The 13,536-nt window shown below is 38.7% G+C and overlaps 1 long non-coding RNA gene across 2 annotated transcripts in view; it reads right to left on the bottom strand.

Moving 5' to 3' along the window:
* Positions 1–1,507: 1,507 nt before the first annotated feature.
* Positions 1,508–13,536, bottom strand: part of LOC114563217 (uncharacterized) — a 79,121-nt gene continuing 67,092 nt past the window's right edge. For both annotated transcript variants that reach the window (XR_003693593.1, XR_003693592.1), the window contains exons 5-6: positions 2,155–2,239; positions 1,508–1,604 (exon numbers count right to left, since the gene is read on the bottom strand). This is a non-coding gene — a long non-coding RNA (uncharacterized LOC114563217). The remainder of the gene's footprint in view (positions 1,605–2,154; positions 2,240–13,536) is intronic.

The following is a 13,536-nucleotide window of genomic DNA, read 5'->3' as shown; positions in this document are numbered from 1 at the left end:
AGGGATGTGGACAACACCTGCAAAAACAGAGAATGAGCAATCAGTGTCACAACAAAATCCAAAATGCATAATTTCACATTTTGATCATTAGGAACTCACTTTTTTTTTTTTCTTCTTCTTCCTTTTTCCCCCTTTCTGAGCAAAGGGTGTCTGCACCTCATTATATCGCACTTGCTCCTTCGTCGATCGAGGTAGTGCCACATATTACTCATCGTTCCCCTGTGGCCAGGTAATTATCCTAATCTACCTTCCTTCTGTGCTCCAGCTCCTGTGCCACACTGGCTCAGACCACCTCTGTGGCTTCATTATCAGTGCTGGGACTCATTAACGGCTCGACGGCCTAACTGTGCAGGCTGCTGGCAGAGAGAAACCATCGGTAAAGGAAAGAAGAAGAAGCAGGAGGAGGAGGAGGAGGCGGAGGAGAACAAGAAGAAGAGGGAAGAAAAAAATGAGACACTAAAGAGCAAGGGGCTGCCCTGAAGGATAACATCTCAATCATGAGGGACAATTCTTGCTAGTCCAACGGCTTTGGGTCCTTAAAAAGTCATCGTTCACTGATGGAGGGTGAGGCTACAGGGCATAACGGTGTCAAAGAGGAAGGCATGAGATCAGCGAAAGCGCTTTCTGCAGGGCAAAATGACCATGAAGTGTGTGTGTGTGTGTGTGTGTGTGTGTGTGTGTGTGTGTTTGAGGTGACAAGTCGCCATGTCAATGTGTGTGTCCCTTACACACCCCCACCTTGTGTGTTTGAAACAGCTATAACCTCACAACATACAGAAGGACCGGGGGTGGGATATGAGTTTCACTTTTTTTCTGACAAATGACACCCTGACAGTTGGAAAAAATGTTGGGGTCCCTGAACAGATTTCGCAGTTACAAAAATAAAATGTGTTGGATTAGACAAAGACAGACATTTTACATTCTACTTTTGAACCCCAATGAGAGCACTGACAAATGCCACCCCACCCCCACTCCGTCTGTGCCATGATTGTTTTTTCTCTCTCCAGAAATGTCATATAGTTAAGAGGTGATAATTCTATATGGCACAAACAGACACTGACAGCTTCCAAGTGTACATAGCATATAGGCTGACACAGATTGGGATGGTGTAATATATCTTTGCATTACTCTAAATAGCCATGCGAGCGTTGCACATTTTTTATAGATTCCAGTGGAAACTTTTTGAAATGGATATGAAACTCAACACAGAGCCCTGGAGGTGAAAAAAAAGATATTCTTAGGTTAAAGTTATTGCAGACCTCAGTGATGTGTGAAAATTTATAGTACTCTTCTTTCTGTGTAGAAGTCTACATTTAAGAAAATCCAGAAACGCAGAAAACATCATCGATAAACAGTATGCTTAACCCTCCAAAAGTTGGTGTTAACATATTTGATAATTGTATAGGTTTTATATGTCATGCAAAACTTAACTGCAGCTGCCACTACAATGGTCTACACTCACATTATGACACATTATTAAAGTGTAGGTGGGTTTGGCAATGTCAAATGAGAAACACCTCCACACTGAAACATCCTCTTTCACAGACGAAAATTAAACTGATCTCTGTTGCAATCTGGTGGTAGAGTGACTGGGACCAAATCATCTCCAAATGAACAGAGACATTAAGGTAACTCACAGGACTGCAGGAACAATATGGTCCATCAAAGCAAGATTATTATTCTCAAGTAATGAATGAAGTCTGTCGACCCAGGAGGGACAGAATACTGTACAAGTTATGGTGCAGTGAGTGGCTTCAGAGTTTACAAAAAGAAAAAAACTTGAGACATCTAGCGATAGATAGTTTTGGTTTAATTTGTCTGGGTTTTGAGAGATTTCTGCCTCCACCGATTGAACAGGACTATTTCTTCAATATAAAGTAGTTCCATTGAAAACATTTCACAGGGGTTTGAGGTTTTTGGATTATACAGAGTAACGGGGCCATTGCAAGGCATTGCTTTATTTAAAAATGTTTTCTTTAAATGTAAATGAGATAAGATGGATATCTCAAAACATGCCTGAATAGAGCTAAATCATATTGCATGGCTACAAATCACTAGAGGCAAATGAAAACAATATTATTTATTTATTGTTATTTGGGTAAACCAACCATTTAAAATGGAATCTAAGTGATTATTATTGAATCGTGAGCTCACTGTTCATGCTGTGGTCCCACGCGGGTCACATACTGGAGATGAAGAAGTGTCTTCTGCTAGAACAAGAACACCTAGCAGAAGAAATCTGTGGGTAATACAATTATTATTGTATTAAATGGTTGTTGTAAAAATTAAAGATTCTGTGTTGTGCACTGCAGGGTGCACAACACAGAAATAAATGTTTACAAACTGCAAAATATCAAGATCATAAAAAACTATTTTACTAATATTCATATGCAAATAACATGGCCCATATTCTTTAAAGTATATTCTTGTTTCCTAGATACACTGCCCATCACCACAACTCAATTTACAGTGTCAGTAACCAGTTCTAGGGTCTGTAATTCCAAAATGAATCAGATAAGGCCGTTCTGACCTCAGCCAGCATTAACATCATCTTAAGTTCTGCCTTTAAAAAATAGCAAATTGGCAAATTTATATGACTGAACATATGCTGATATGATACTTTCAGAGAAAATTAGCCTCACCCTTCTGCTACAGTATGGCTAAATATTGAAATGGTTCCAGCATAAAGTACCTTTCAGGACACCTATATTTGATAAGCATATAAACGGATGAATTAAAAGGTGACAGTAAATGGGCATGCTTAGGGCTCAGGAGGATATTAATATATTCTCCACCCCAACATTATTGTCAGAGTCAGATGGCACATGCAGTTATATCAGAGGGGTAGAACTCTGTGTGGGGTTTGGTGCAGACAAGCATGAAGACATGCTTTATTTTTTGTCAGGGGTAATGTGATGATCCTTGATGCCACAACAACCTTTTTGCGCAGGATTTTGAATCAGAAACACGCTATAAATAAATATGCTAAAATGGGTTCCGTTGGGTTTATGCGAGAGAGACGGCTTCAAATGTTTCTTTTTTCTACCCACAAGAACGCTTTCAGTTAGAAAAGAATTTTTGAAAGTTAGAGGTAAAACCAAACCTTTTAATGGCCTTCCCAGGTCACAAGACTGCTTGAAAGGTACGGGTCTGCTTATCTGAGCACCTCAATTTCTCTGTAGTAGATCACAACTTTTTGTTTACCATCCTGCGTCATGCTGGCACAGTGTACCTTTCTGCCTCAGGTCTTGTGCTGAGCAATGCGACTACATAGCATTGAATATTGTGAGGTAACAAATGTAAGACTTCTCAGTGTGTAAAGTGAATGCATGGGAGGATACAGGCAGTTAAAGGTAGCGCTCACATGTAACAACCCAAACCTTACTCACTCACAAGGATAACGAAGGAATGGAACAACCTGCTGTTCTGCAGCTCTGCTTTGACAAATCAAAATAGGATCCAGCTATGACGAGTGTTCCTCATAAACAAGCATCTCTATAACACATGAAATATGTGTTTTCTTCTCTCTAAAGGCTGCTTAAAAATACACAAATAACACTCACACTAAATATTGTTAGCAAAACACAGCCATGTCAAATCTTTTGCAGCATTTTGACAAATTGCAGTGTGTGTGTTTACACGTACCTTCACAGAAATGTGATATTAGTATGTTAAATTGCAGCTGACATTTGGCAGCAAAAAAGCTATCAGCAGGTGTACAGGCAGGAGCAACAAAGCCAAAATAGCTCTGAGAGATAATATGGAATATAATATGTTGATCGTTAAAATATACTGAGCGTGAAAGTTCATTCTTCACCTTGGAAACAGTTTTACAAGATAATCTCAACTCAAAGGCCACTTACTAGCTTTTTGGACTTGGAATATGAAATGAAGTATTTTTACACCTACTTTTACTTTAGTTAAGGACGTGACCACATCTTCTACCAATGTAAAATATAGAATGTTTGCTGAAACACTTACACCAGGCTACTCTTAAAGTAAATATGGGTTATTAACAAAAGAACCCGGCCTGCCACCGCTGTTCTGTACACGTCATTAACAAGCTAATTGTGTTTCAATGTTTTCTTCTTCTTATGAAAACTACAATCATTGCTGAGATTAACAGGAGAAGCGGGTCAGATCACAAGTATGGTTAGAGAATTAGGTTAGACAACCCATGATGACCCATTCACACCAAAATAAAACTTGTTTATTTCCATTTCAAAGCTAAAGCAGTGTGAAAAAAAGAAGTATAAAACATACTCTGATCCCCATCTTAAGCTGTTTTGGGGTGTACTTTTAGCTTTACAGAGGAGTCTGTTAAGTCAAACAATGGGAGAGCATTAAAACATGCCAATAGAGCAGTATTAGTCAACAGCCTGAGTCAATACACCCCACTGGGCTGCATGTCTTCCTACAAACACAAGCAATTGCTTTAGAAGGCCTCGGCACTAGATGGAAACATCAATTACTGTAAATTACACCAAAACAGTGTGAAACACTTCAATTTGTTAAATCTCCAGAGCAGTCTGAGCTGTTTTGGATGAAAGCAGAGCAAAGCACTGGAGTAAGATAATATTCAATAGCCCTAAGATACAGCACATTGCCCTATCTCTCCTTGGTCGTGTTTATGCATTGAATGGGGGAGTTATTTATATTTAGATTCCTGGGACTTACTTAGAAAGCATTATCAAGCACCTAGAAAACCGAGCACAAAATATTATTTTTCCTGTGTGCAGCTTACTTTTTAAACGTGCAATTCAAAATAGGAGCACTCTGTCGCAGCCACACAACTTTTAAAATACACATCAGCTGCACCATGTGCCCAGTCTTCGGTTGGCCTGTAGAAACACTTGCAAAGGCACGTTATGTGTTTATTAAGGCTTTCATCTGAAAGTCTCGGGACACAGATTGATACATTCTGCAGTACGACTACATTGAGACAATGTAAACAAAGGATAAAATACCCTCTTGGTTTACACACTCACTTTCCTACACAGAATAACCACAAATGATAGCCTTCTAAAGGAAGCGACTATGCTCCAAAACAAAACACGTCCAATTTCGACTAAACTTTGTAGTGCTTCAATGACTTCCCTCGCTATGGTTGATTATCCAGGAGGGGTGTTGGTTGCTGGGGACAGATGAAGATTTGGCTGTTTCAGGGAACATTTTGGGAGGAGGGCGGGGGGGCTGGAGTAAATGAAAGACAAATGCGAGTAGTGCCCACTCAGCTATTTTCCCAGTCAAGATCAAAGGCACGCCGGACTGGCCGCTCCACGGGAAACTTGAGATGGGTCCTGCCTTTGTTTGCTGTTGCTAGGAAACCTGCACAAGGCTGAAAGTGTTTGCAGTGGGGTACAACATCAAAACCATTTCCAATATAAATTTTGAAGACAGCCATGTATTTGTGTCCTGGGCTTTAAATTTACTGAGTACACTGAAAACACTTAACAAATAATGACTCATCCCTTCTGTTAGTCCTGGGATAAATTTCTTGGTGTTTGTTTAAAAAAAGAAGTCGTTACAATTACACATGTGCACATTTAGAAAGGGCACTTGTGTGAAGACTATGCTTAGTATCAGTGCTCTGATAGTATGTAAGCATCACCGTGTTGATGCACAAACTAAATGCACTAAACAACAGTAAAAGCCAGATTAATAAACTTTGTGGCCCAGTGCAGGAACACACAGCACGTGAAACTGCACACGCAACTTAAATTTAGTTTGCTACATTTATAAGCTTAGGTTTGGCTTCCCAACGAAGCTAATTATGATGCTGTTATGTATTAATGGGCCCCATGATAGTAAGACATGGCTAGACATGTGTCACAGAGAGCTCATTACATATCATTAGTTCAACACTCCAATAATGTCTACACCTGCTGAGCAAGAGATAATGACTTGGCCCCTGATATTTGCAGGACTATTGTCTACCAAGCAAAGCACCACCAGGAGGATAGGTCCACAGGCTGGAGAGCCGCATGAAAACTGATAAAGCTATAGAATAACTTAAGGTTGTTGAAAGCTACAGTGAATGCAGCACAACAAAAAAGAAAGCAGCATTTGTTTGGTTTTAACAGAATAGGGGAATAGTTGTCACTCAAATAAAAAACAACATCCCTACCATCTGTTGTCATTATATAACTCTTGCAAAAAAGCTAGAAAAATATTACAAGTTAGATGTGCATTTACATCCTTATAATATAATTGTACATGTCCTGTTTGAGTGGCTCTAGCTTACCCAGTATTACATAAACTTGTCTGTATAACTTCTCTTTAATCTATTTTCCCTTATTTCTTTTATTTTAATGGTGTACATGGGCTGAATCTCGTACTTAACTCAGTTAAATACACACATGATGAAAAGCAGTAAGAGTTATGGTCTACTGTAGGAAGATTTATAGATCCATACATAGTATACGGAATCTGTCTTATGACTAATGGGACACAAAAACAGCAATCGCCACAAAAGTGACCTTCGTGCCTGGAACGATAAAGATTAGAATGGTGCTGTGTCTGCCTTGTGTTTTCACTACTTCAGCCAACTGGCACAGCGCTGGCGTCCTCTCCCCGGCTCCCAGTCTGCCATGATGACAATGGCAACCAGCTACTACATGGCATGTAGAAATGACAAAGCAAGCCAATGGATATTTGGAAGATATGAAGATAATACAACACCACTGACCAATTGCTCTGTTAAGAAAACGTAGTCCTGGGCATCGCTATAATTCCTGGGCATTGCTATAACCATTTTGCATTTCTAGGACATCAGCCTCTTCATCAATGTTTACAGTACAGTGTGCTTTCCATGGCTTTAAAAGAGGCAATTGCTATACTGGAAAGAAGAAATTAAGTTCTTGGAGGATTCTATGTTTGTATCCTCTAAAGGGCTGATTTTATTCTAACCAACTAAAAGTGGCCTACATTCTAGTGTGCCACGAGCTTATCTGCTGTGTCCTGCCTTAACCTGCTCCAGTCAGTAATAGTGTGTGTGTGTGTGTGTGTGTGTGTGTGTGTGTGTGTGTGTGTGTGTGTGTGTGTGTGTGTGTGTGTGTGTGTGTGTGTGTGTGTGTGTGTGTGTGTGTGTGTGTGTGTGTGTGTGTGTGTGTGTGTGTGTGTGTGTGTGTGTGTGTGTGTGTGTGTGTGTGTGTGTGTGTGTGCGTGCGTGCGTGCGTGTGCACGTTTGAAGCTTCAGCTGAGAAATAAGCAGTGTAGAGCAGACAGTGGCAAACAGATTCAACATCCATTTGTTTCACAATTAAAGAAAAAAGTCAAGGCTAATCCTGCTGTTATTGTCTTCAGAAGACAAGAGTTGTCTCCTCCTGTCACTGCAACCAGAGATCCACCCCTGCGTGACATCACTGTGAACAAACTGCAACTAAATCCTGCATCAGCAGTCAAAATACACTTTAATTGGTGTGTGAAAAGCTGTAGCATCAACTGAATATCCTGTAGATTTATGACTGTATGAAGAATGACTTTGTTCATTTGGCTGCCACCTGCCTCTCTAATACAAATACTTTACTATAGTTATCAACACAGACTCATATTGGGTCTAATTTGTTTGCCAAATCTCTGGCTACATTTAGGAATTCCCTGCCAACAGGCTGCTATTCTGGAGGGTTGAAAGATTGTTTGATTAAAAAAAAAAAAAAAAAAAAAAAAAAAAAAAAAAACGTACATCTGAAACATAAATCTCAGCAAATTTTGAAAATTCATAAATCATCTATTAGAGAATTTATGAATAATGTAGACTTATACAGCCATCAGAAGTTTGAATATATAATAAGTATGAAAACACAGTAGGAAAGATTTGAATAGAGCCATGCAAAAGTATGAATATTACAAATATAGTCATCCAATAATAATAAGCTCATAAGATCTGATCTGATGATGTTAAAAGTTAATTATGGTTCATTTACATTTGATTGATAATTTATGCTAACAATTCCATTCCAATGATCTTTACACCGTAAAGATGTTGTATCAAATGACAAATTATCTGCTTGTTTGAGATAAAGAGGTCAATAATTTTTTTACTTTCAACAAGTGCAACAAGAGCTTTTGTTTATTAGTGAGACAAACGTGCCTGCGCACTAAAATCTACAACTAGTTTACAATGAAGAACCCACCCTGTGTTTGTTTTGTGCTCCTTCGAAGCCTTGACAGGTCTGAATGATAAGATAGCACAGTAGCCAAGATGCTTCCCTAAACAGTTCACCTCTGTTTTGGGGATGACTGCTGCCTGAACTCTGTACCCCCACTGAGACAATAAAACGGCTGGATGACTATGGGACTAGCAGAAAGGCCGACAGTTTATAACTCAAGAGAGGCAAAGCTATACAGCCTGTGTGAAGATAAAGATTTAGTAACGGTAAGAGATTGGAATTCTCTTAGTCTGAGGTCAGACAGCCAAAGTTACCTTTCTTAATTCCCTGAGGGCGCATGAGGAGACCCTGGACTCAAGCTGGAGCACACAGTTACATCCCTTCAGCTCGAGACAATGGAGTTGTCGCAGTGAATCAGAGACCTCATCATTTCAGCCAATAATTGCTTACTTGGTTTGTAAATGGCATGCACTATCTTCAGTATGAAGAACATTATAGTTCATCTCTTGCGTTCACTTTGCTGCAACCTTTTACAACCTAATAGAAGTAGTAATATACGGGCGTGTATGGAAAGAATAGTTCACTTAATGTCTCATAAATGACTGGCTATAGCCTCAACAATAACTGGCTCTACATAGACTTAATTTGGACCTATATGATTTGGTTTACACTCAAGAGTATAAAGCATGCAAACATTAACAGGTCTTTTATTTTATTTTCTTCTTTTTATAAATCTTTAAGAGGTTAATTACACTGACATGAGAAAAAAAAAAAAAAGTCCATGTTCTGTCCACTAGTGAGAGAAAAATAAAAACTACACAATGATTTAAGATTATTAATTTAATATCTTGATTTGTGAGAAGTAAGTAATGAATCCAACTTAAAGTTGCAGCTTTTTTTTTTTTTTTTTTTTTTTTTTTAAGGTTGTAGCTTTTAGTTTGGATTTCTTTCACACAAATAAAACACAAACATCAGTGTATGGACCTTCAATGGTAGCTTTAACTGCTGCATTCAAGATATTCTAATATAATAAAAAGAAACAAGAGCATTAAAGCCACTTACTGCAGAATATTTGGACTATTTTCATGACAAATTTCTATACTAAGAAAACCTAGAGTATCCTAAGACGGACAATGTATCTAAATTGGAATCAGAATACTTTACTGATCCCCTCAGGGAAATTAAGTTGTAGTTAAGTTGCAGTTGCTCACAGTTAGATTTAAGGTAGAAAATTAGAGTAAGAAAAAAAACTAGTCCATAGGTGTATAAAGTAACATAGCTACAGCCATATTTAAAAAAAATAATAATAATATAAATGTGTACACTGTACACATTTAACTCTTCATTTTGTTAAAAGCAACCAAAAGTTTAAACATTAGAGCAGTATTATCTTAAGAGTGACCGGTACATTATGATACAGGAGTAGTCTTGATCTTTTCACACTCTAAGAAAGAACTGTTATTGGAGAGGATTTGCTGTGAGATTCCCTTTTCATTCTAACGGTATTAAAAAGCGTAAAGACTGGGAGACAGAGGAGTGGGGCTGACGTCACAGACTAAGAGTCACCCGCCGTGTGTTCGGCGTCTCCAAGTAAAGACTTATCTGCAAAGAAGTTTGGACGGACAATGTGGGTGGACAGGGCGTGAAACTACTATCATCATCAGCTCTGAATGAAAAAAAGAAAACATATCTTCCACAAAAAAGGAGGCTCATTCCAATTCAGCAGCGTTGTTAGGACAACGAGAACCATCCCTCAGATGATTAGTTCCACTTCAAAAGAATTTACTTTCCGCAGTGGAAACGTCCCCCTTTTGTGTCCTTACACAGGGTTTTCTCAGCCCAAAAGAAGAATCGTATGTTTAGTCAGCCTGTTTATTATTCCTTCTGTTCACACTACAATTGTATTAAATAAATAGAGTACTACTAACAAAGGCCTATTAGCCAATAAACATGTCCTGGTACACACAAAAAAAGGCTAAATCACAATCTCTGCATAAGAATTAAGATACTCTAAATACTGGTAAAGGCATAAACTACATTGCTCGGGACATGGTGCCAACTCAGAATGTCTTGTCACTGACATCATGAAACATGCACGTTATGTTGCACATATTTTGTCTAACTGGGGATTTGTGGCTCCATCTCAGTTTGACAGACGCCACCCTTGCAAAACAGCACTAGTCACTGGACACTGGTGATGCTGTAAAGCGGCAGTATGCAGGGCATTTTCAGGCACACATATTATACAGAAGAGTTAGCTTCTGATAAGCAGAATGGCCACAGTCACTGATAGAAGTTATAGAAGTAGTAATAAAAAATCTAATAAACATGCTATGCACACTTTAAATTTACATTACACACATTTCACATGTTAATACTTTAACTTACTCCAAAATGGACTAAAATGTCAGTCTGCCAAAAAATAAAAAACATAACGTAATGTGATTATTAATGTGTGGTTAAAGCAGCAGATCAAAGAGAGTTACAGTAGTTAGCTTGATTGATAACCCGACTTCCTTGACATTTTAAAGACACTTAAATGGAAAAACGACTCAGTTGAAGTTCTCCTAGTTGTTCAGATAAACAGACATCTTGCCGGAGTCAAAAATCACAGAAGGGGTGGAGAAAGAAGGTAGTGAGCACACCTAAACGCAGATAAGTGAAATCGGGATGAAAAGTTCTGGGGTTTTGACGCAGCCTGCAATTGGCAGCTGTGACATTATGGTTGGCTTTATTGGATTTTTTTTTTTTTTGGTTTATTTTTGAAGCTGAATTTCTAAATCAGCCAGAAATACAAACATGTCTGCATGCCTTTAGGCAACATGCAAGCAGTCTACCAACAATAAGTAAAGCTGTCCTTTTTGAACAAATAATCAGTTTATATAAGAAACCTTAACAACGTATCAATTATTGTATTATTTATTAATTTATATTTTGCCAGAATGAAACTCTATCTTGTTTTTTTTATATAAAATTCGACAACTGTAAAATCCTGGTAGATATAAAAATAAATAGTGGGTCTAACCACTTCAATCATTCCAGTGGTCCACTACTGCACTGTCTTTGATGACTGTATATTGCAGAATAAATATTGACTAGATGCGTGCCTGGTGCGGCTCAGGAGCATCTATCCTTCCCTTTATGATCAATGATGAGCCTCTTTGTGACCTACAGTATATTAATATGCTCAGCAGAAAGAGGCCTCTTGGCACAGGACACGCTAGCAGAAGCCCTTTAATAAATTTAGCAACTGTCAAAGCTTTGATTTCTGATTGATGAGTAAGGTTGGCGCAATAGCAGAGTGACACTACTGATCATCTCGGCCCTTTTCCCACAACAGGAAACTGCAAAGCAGCCCTGCCCCTCACACCCTCAGCAGCTACCACATCACATTTGAAACTGTAAAATAAGTGCCTCAAGGCTAAAAATGTACAGAATAAACAAGATGTGACATATATTGACTGAGCAGGATGGAGGCAAATAAGTCAGAATGAAAGAGAGAAATTGAAACAACTTTCTCACTACACCTGTAGTTTTTGTTATTTCAAAAGACTATCATAAAACATGTACACTCAGGTGTCAGTTTTTTAGCTACGCAAAGCTCAAACTCAGTTTAATACAGCCCTGCAGTAAATAATATGTTTTAGCAGTGAGGTTATAGTTGGTGGTGTTTCACGGCAGACATGTTGGCATGTCATAGTAGGAAAGGCACAGGTGTATTCAACACCATTAGTGATGGCTGCATTCCACTTAGGAGAGGCCCTGGTACTGTGCATGCTGACTCACTGAAATAGCTTACTGGGACACTTGATGGAATTGAGCCATCGTTAAGGTTATCAATTTCAGCTGTGCTTTTCCTACTATGACAAGTCAAAATGTCTGCTGTGAAAAAGGTCCATTATATTCAAAGGTGTTTCTAATATTCTGCCCCCTCATTTGTAAATAGGGAGGACACAAATTAGACCTGTCAACACCTCTCAGTATAATGTAGCCAAGTGCAACACCACCTTTGACTACAACCTCAGTAATAAACAAGTATTTTGAATTTACAAATTTCAAAAGGTAGAATAGATGGCAGAGCTGTTGAATTGATTGCACAGGTGTACCTAATAAAGTAGCCACTGAGTGTAAATAAAGCCCAAAAATGAAGACGTAAACTGAATTATGGTTCAAATGCATTATTGTCTTTTTTCTCCCTTTTTCTAATAAATGAGAACGAACTGACTTGGAGAGGGGAAAAAACAACTTTACTCAACTGCAACTAATTGCTCCTTTCATCTATCCAATTAAAAGCCGAATTCTAATCCGAGTAGTTTATTTCTTGTTTTGATAGCTCATCATGTGCCACAGCCTTTTAATCAGCACAAAAATGTAAGTATTGCATATTAATTCAGCACACGTTATTTACACTGCTGATTTTCATCACACTCTCCCTGCGCAAGAGTCCTCTTGCGCTGATCCCAAAGAGACTGGGCCTAATTGACAACCAGGATGTGTTGGCAAAGCTAGCCTGCTAACTGCTAACATTTTCAATCTATACCCACTCAGGTCTGTATGTGTGAGAAGGTGTGAGGAGGTTGTTAAAATGGTGCTGAGGATCAATAGGATGTTGTTGTTAGTGAGAGACCTTTTAAGGGAAACATCAGTAAGGTGGCATCACAAGTTGTCATGTGTGATGTTTGTGAAATGTATCTGGAATGTCTCTACCTTCAGCAGCCTATAAACAGTCTGCAGCCTCCCTGCATTTTCTGTGATGAAACAGCTCAGTTGCATGAGGTAATCTCACCCTTACCCAAATGAGATGGTAATGCTTTCACTCAGGGAATTCAGCAACACCTAGAAGGAGGCAGTGCAACTGAAATGGGACTAATAATAGAGCCTCCGTTCTCTTAACTTGGAATCTATATTATACGCTTCAAAAATGAGATCAACTATATGGGTCAGTGGGATTTCTGTAAGAGAAGAAAATAAAAAGGAGCAACCAAACGAAAATGTGCTCTGCTGACAACAGATCTGAGGAATGCAGCAGCTAATAAGAAAATTATTTGGGCAGAGTAACAGCTCAGAACTTTAATTACCAGAGCTGGTTTTAACTGATTGAAAGGGAATACATGTCCACACTCGTGTGCATGCAAGCCTAATTATTTTCAACCCCTTGATTGTCTAAATAGGCTTTATAAATAAAAGCACAAGTGACTTGAAATGTTCAAAGGAAATTATTTTAAAAATGGAAATGATCAAAGAGCACTCTTTCATAACTTCTGTGATCTAGAATACACAGGGACTTCAGTCCTCCACGCTGCTGTGGCCTAGGCTTAACTTTGACACACACACACACACACACACACACACACAGACACACACAGACAAACTACTTCACCCATCCGGCTTTCTCAGGGGACAATAAAAGACATGCACTGTCCTC

The sequence above is a fragment of the Perca flavescens genome, chromosome 10 (genome assembly GCF_004354835.1).
Source record: "Perca flavescens isolate YP-PL-M2 chromosome 10, PFLA_1.0, whole genome shotgun sequence".
Classification (NCBI taxonomy): domain Eukaryota; kingdom Metazoa; phylum Chordata; class Actinopteri; order Perciformes; family Percidae; genus Perca; species Perca flavescens.
The sequence above is the reverse complement of the archived record's forward strand: the minus strand, read 5'-3'. Positions and strand labels throughout refer to the sequence as shown.